General features: G+C 39.1%; 1 long non-coding RNA gene across 1 annotated transcript; it reads right to left on the reverse strand.

Annotated features, from left to right (window-relative positions):
- Window positions 1-1329: 1329 nt before the first annotated feature.
- Window positions 1330-3217, reverse strand: LOC310710537. The gene is made up of 2 exons (XR_014528118.1): window positions 3090-3217; window positions 1330-1486 (listed from the first exon to the last, which is right to left on the reverse strand). It is a non-coding gene; the product is annotated as an uncharacterized lncRNA (long non-coding RNA).
- Between the last annotated feature and the right edge of the window lie 3246 nt (window positions 3218-6463).

Consider the following 6463-nt stretch of genomic DNA (forward strand, 5'->3'; position numbering starts at 1 on the left):
ATCTGAGTAGAACGTTGTTACTTTTTAGGTCTCCATATCACAAAGCACGCTGGAGCTTAAAATAGCAGCACTTCACTAATTATTATTATTATTACTAGGCATTGTGAACAGCATAGCTGATCTCCACGGATGGGGGATGAATTATAGGTCAGCTGCACAGTACATGCTCTTTATCTAAAAGGTCCAAGTTTATCTTTGGCAAATCTAGGGGGAAAGTGTGTTATGGGGGGTGGGGATCTCAGGCAAGAGAGCTAGGAAATACCTTCTGTTTGAGATGTTTGAAGGTTCCTATGCCATGTCTTAGCCAGGGGGTTCCTCATCAGAGGATGAGCTAGAGGCTCTGGCATTACACCAAGCCTTGGATTAGGTTCAGGAAATCAGCCCTGAGTGCTCACTGGAAGGACAGATCGTGAAGCTGAGGCTCCAATACTTTGGCCACCTCATGAGAAGAGAAGACTCCCTGGAAAAGCCCCTGATGTTGGGAAAGATTGAGGGCACTAGGAGAAGGGGATGACAGAGGACGAGATGGTTGGATAGTGTTCTTGAAGCTACCAGCATGAGTTTGACCAAACTGCGGGAGGCAGTGGAAGACAGGAGTGCCTGGCGTGCTCTGGTCCATGGGGTCACAAAGAGTCGGACACGACTAAACGACTAAACAGCAACAACATGTCATGTCTTAGCCAGGGGATTCTTTATCAGAGGATGAGCTAGAGGCCCTGGCATTACACCAAGCCTTGGATTAGGTTCAGTTTGTGGGTGCAGAGTCAGGATTTTTAGATGAGGCTGAGCTTTTCCAGCTGGAGGAAAAGGTCTCTGTTATCATATTCAGTTATTGTTTTATACTGGTTTTTTAAGAACTATTTGTATCCTGCTTTTATGGCATAAATCAACATGAGGCATGGGTAAAAGGTGGTTTGTAAATAAAATAGTAATAATGATAACAACAACAGCAGCAGCAGCAGCAGCAACAAGAAGCATTTAAGCGCAACCTAAAAGTCCCATTTCTTCATTATGAGTATGTGAGTAGGCTGTGGGTAGACTCACAGTGGATCTCCCTTATATCATATTACATACTGCATGTGCATTAACATTTTACCAGTACCTTTATAAACATACATATATATAAACATATATATATATACAGGAATTTATGAGAGATGCTGACACATTGCTGGAAGGCAGGGCTGAGCTCTTATTGTTTCTTAATCTACATTCAAAACTTCATTTCAGTTAACTATGAAAATAGCCCCAAATAGTTTAAATTCCAGGAGGGAAAAGAAAAAGAGGAGAGCACAAACTAAACTAGTTGGAAATAATGAGGTCACAAAGTTCAGGAAAAGCCAGTTTATTATGCTTCTGAAATTAAAGTTGTTCCAGGATTTTCATGTTAGGTCCCTGAGCCGGAACTAGTCAAGTAAAATTTCAGCCTTGGAGCAAATTATGCCAGATTTCAAAGAGAATGATTTAGCTCTTTTTGAAATTCTATCTGCACACAAAGAAAAAAGATCAAGCCAGCCAGATGAGTAACCAAACACTGATAAATGAACAAATACTTCACCTTTCTACAAATATGACTTCAGGCAAGACCTTGTTTAAAATATTGCTTACTTTGGTGCATGCCTCTCCGTCTTGCTGAGGCTTGTCTCTCGAGAAACACGGTGATCTAATGGACATATCTTTGGGAGTATGGAGGTGGAGTATCCATCCCAGTTAATCTCTTGAGTCTATCAGTAATTTGATTCATAGCTTTGGGGGAATCAGTCATACCTTCCTTGTGACTATTTTGCCTTCCACCCCATTTTACAAAGCTACTGCAAAGATGCACTGTGAGGCTCCAGGACAAGTCTCAGATTACAATTCTTATTCCCAAGACATTCCCTTGATGAGAACAGCTATAGATGAAGAAGATTTTCATTTCTCTAATTACAAGTTTGACGCAGATGTGCTAAGATCGAGAAGCAGCTCAGCAAACTAGTTTCCGGCTGTTAAGTAGACATGGGCCAAATCTAGCATCTTAAACAGTTATGGCTTCCCCTAAAGAATCTTGGGAACTGTAGTTTGTTAAGGTTGCTGAGAGCGGTTAGGAGACCCCATGCCCCCCCTCACAGAGATACAGTTGTCAGAGTGGTTTAACAATCACTCTTCCCAGGAAATCTGGGAGTTGTAGCTCTGTGAGGGAAATAGCCACTCTCAGAATCCATAACAAACTACAGGTCCCAGGGTTCCTTCAGGGAGGTCATGACAGAGTGGTATAAGAGTGCTTTAAATGTATGGTGTGAATTTGGCCAACTCTTTCCCATGCCAAATTATGCAGCAATGCCAAGCGTCTTTACCTTAAGTAAGTTCTGCTGAAACAACGGTGATGTTTGTCACAAACAGAAGATAGACCATTCGGTTTTTATTGTAATTATCATTTCTTAAATTTGTATTCATCTGTAGATCTCAGTGCAGTTCACCACATAAAATTACATCCATGAGGCTTATTTCCGAACTCTTTAACCACCACACTTCACTGGCTTTCTTTAGGATTGGGGCATTCACCACTGAATAATAATAAATTGCCTTCAGCGGGAGTAAACACAGAAACTAAAGGATGTTGAAGATGTTAGCCAATGTGTATAGAAGCTTCTTTGAGTAAGGTTTAAGCAATGGGACCCAAGGTCAACTTTCCAATCCTTCACTGAACTCAATAACAGTCCAATACAGTTTACACAGTTCAATGAAACTTGCTTCCCAGCAAGTTGAGTTGCAGCTTTGAATAAAACAAAGAAACAGTGATGACTTTCTCCTACCGCTCTGCACTTTGGAAAGAAGCACGGGTAGATTTATAAGCAATTAATGGGCTGTTGAAACACCTGTTTTGAGTGTGATACTGAAGATTAATGGCAAAAAGAATATGGAAACTGATTTGAAGTGGATGAATACATATATAATATTTTCAGATCAAGCCACTTTTTAATTTTTAATTGTGTTTTTAACTATGCCTCTATTATTCACAGCTGAGTGAGTTCTCGTGGCTTCACTATTTTGCATTGCACTATGTTAGCACGATCCAGCCAAAGTTAAGCACCGACCTACTTATGATTTACCTAAGTCCAGTTGATTTCAGTGGGTCTACTCAATGCATGGATAGGTGTGGCTCCAATTCATTTTGTTCTCCATTTACAATGTCAAATTCTGATTCATTATAGTTCATATGTGGTTGGAATTTGCAGTTTGTGCTGTAAATGAAAGAAAATTTGCATTGTGGTGATATGATTATCATATCTGACAGTGAGGTTTTGGTATGTGAGCAAACCAAGTCAGCAACTGGTTCAATATGAGGGCCATGTAATCCACACACACCCATCCAATGTGGTAATCCAGATCTGGCTCCAATTTAGTTTGGATCAATCTGGACCTGATTCAGAAATCCAAATCTTGTAATCCTACTCACTTGCGCTGGGAAACCAAAATGTACACAACTTTTTTGCTTTTTCACATAGTGCATGAAATTTGGAGACATGATAGCCCCTCAAGGCAGGATTTATCTTGGCAAATTTCAGACAGGTCAATCAATAGATTTTTATGCCAGCCACCCTTAAAGTTTGCTTTCCCCCCAAAAAAAGTCTTTTTAAAAAGACTGATATATGTAATATTACTCTGTATGTGTGCTGCTTGTGCACTGACTATGCACAGTGTACTCATAATACTTACCAACAAACAAACAAACAAACAAACAAACAAACTAATAAAGACCAACACAGAAAACACCTGTAAATAAAATACAAACCAAACCTTAAAAACTAGGGCCAAAATGGGAGCAGGGCATAAGGAAAGTAACATTGCCTAAGTAACTAAGATTAGGACCCAGAAAAAACCCTATTATTATTTTTGTATAAACATGGGATTGGGATTTCTTAGGAAGGGATGGATAGCAAACAGGTATAAGGTTTGTCAGAGTACTGTGAAGAAAACAAAACAGAAGCCAAACAAATACCACCAAACTCTTTCTAAGAGATAGAGTTTACAAAAGAGTGAAAGCAATGTGAACTTCCTTCTCCCCAAGCACTGAGTGGGTTGGGTGAGATTGTAAGCCCTGAATTGGAAGCTAGAATTGCCAATGAACCTCCCTCTTCCCTAGCCCTGGTGTTCTCCTTATATGGTGTTATAATCAATAAATTAAATGCTTTGGTGGTAGCATGTCTGGCTTTTTCAGAGAACATTTTGAGCTCCAGATCAACACAAATGGCTCCAAATCAATTTGGATCCACCCAGCTCTAGTAATTTGTAGCTGCCTCAACCCAATCCAGATTTGGTACAGATCAGTACGAATCGGCTGAATTCCATTCAGGATTAGGAAACATCAGTTGCACAGGCTTATTAAATACGTTGTAAAGCATTTCAGTGATATTTCCAGAAATAAAATCTATAAATGTCATTTTTTTGCAGTTTCCCGGTTTCTGGACTGGGGTTAATATTTTCGAATTTAATCAAATAAACAGCAGTAAAATTGGGACTTACAAAGGTACATGTTGATCTTTAATTTCCCCCCTCCCCTAAAGCTCCATTTGTTTCACCTGAGCAACACAAAACAATTAGTGTCGTTTTCTTCTGACAGTGCAGAATGAAAACAGAATTGAAATGGTTGCACCTCCAACTCCTGCTAATTTATCACAACCATATATTCTGCGAGAAGCTAAATAGGGGTGTGGGAGAAGGGTAGAGAGAGATGCTTAGCTGATAGACTGTACTCCACCTTGCAGAAGATTAATTCCATTGTACATTTTGAAAACTGCTGACAAGAAACTTGCTCACAAGTAATCAGAATTTTCGGAAGACTGATTTTGTTTCTGTGCCGGTGTATGATAAATAAGGGGAAATGCTCTGCTTCATCTCTGAACATAACCATAAGTATTTAGAAATCAGTATTGCAGGATCACAAATAGGGGTGTGTGTGTGTGTAGCTGGGTAATTGCTTAACACCCTAATCACAAAAAAACATTATTTCATTGGGATTTAATTCTGTTTGCCTAATTGAGGTGCATGTTGCAATTTCCTAGATCTTTATTCTGAAACTAGCTACACAGAAGTGCACCTCATACTCATGGCATGCATCTTAACTTCCTTTAGGATGCTGGCATTAATTAGTCCTGCACAGGAAAGTAGCAGCTGCTAAAAGATAGGGCCATTATTGTGCCGCAGTAGTAACCTCCACTTCGCAGAACATCTAATGTTCCAAAATCCAAAATTCTTGGATCTTAATCAGATCAGCTACTGTGGTTTATGATACAATTAAGCTACATTTCTCAGGGTTGTGGATTGGGCTGTAATTTGCAAATCTGTAAACAGTAAAATTGTATTGGTTTGATTATAATTTATTGACTGATCTCTGTTCATAATCATTAATATTGATTAATTTGCAAATAATTTTATAAGCAAATGAGAGTTTTATTAAATCCAACTTATTTTTCCTACTCTACAATGGGGGGGGGAGGATACTTGGAGCCATTTCTGAATAATTCAAACCCAAATGTAGATGTATTCTCTCCTAGTTTTGTGAGAAACCCTTAAAGTTAACTTGTCACAGAGACTAAATTGAATCTATTACCTACAGAGCAGTAGGAAAGAAGATGAAGGGAGGAAAAAAAGAGCAACCACGAGATTTATCTGATGTTTGGTTGATGTATGGGTATATAAAATCTTAAGTAATACAGATAATGTCACACAATATTGCAACATATATTTCCAGTTCAACATTCTAAGACAATAAGGCATAAATGGAAATTAAAGGAAAAATCTGAACGGTTGTCAGGGAGCACTTTTTCATTCAGAGAATCATAAACATATGGAATGGTGTGTCAGGCAAAGTTTCTGAGATAAGACTAGTGGAGTAATTACAAAATGGATTTATATCCTGGGAAATAAAAGTGCAGACAATGGAAAAGAGCTTGAAGTCAAATGATTTCAACCCTCAAAAATGTTCTAATCAAAAAGTAACTTTTCCTAAGCTGCAGCTGGGCTTCTCTTCTCTGCACTTGCCACTGTTTGTCTTTCTCTCTGTGCTGATTAATTTTATTTGAAGAAGTTTGTCTCCAAATGCTTCTACAAACAGGGGTTGGAACACCCTTTTCTGGGGTGAATTTGACTCATTTCTCCTTCACCCCTCCAATGACACACAAACTTGTTTCTGTATTGGGCTGTCAACATTCCTTTAAAAAAAATCTTCGTTTGATATTAATTATTTTTATTATCACATAACCTGAACATCCAGGAGGTGAGAATGAGTTCAAAAAGGGCCTGTGCTGTGAACTGCCCTCTTGGCTGAAAACACAAAGAATGGGTATTCTAGCAGAAGGCATGTTGAGGTGGTGTTGCTCACCTGGCCATGTCACTGCTACAAACTGGAAGGTACAGTAGATCAGGGGAGAGGGTAAGGTGGTGGTGAGGTTGATGCCGTTCAAGCACCATGTCAAGAGCACAA

Source organism: Podarcis liolepis, assembly GCF_965112155.1.
Source record: "Podarcis liolepis genome assembly, chromosome: 1".
Lineage (NCBI taxonomy): Eukaryota > Metazoa > Chordata > Lepidosauria > Squamata > Lacertidae > Podarcis > Podarcis liolepis.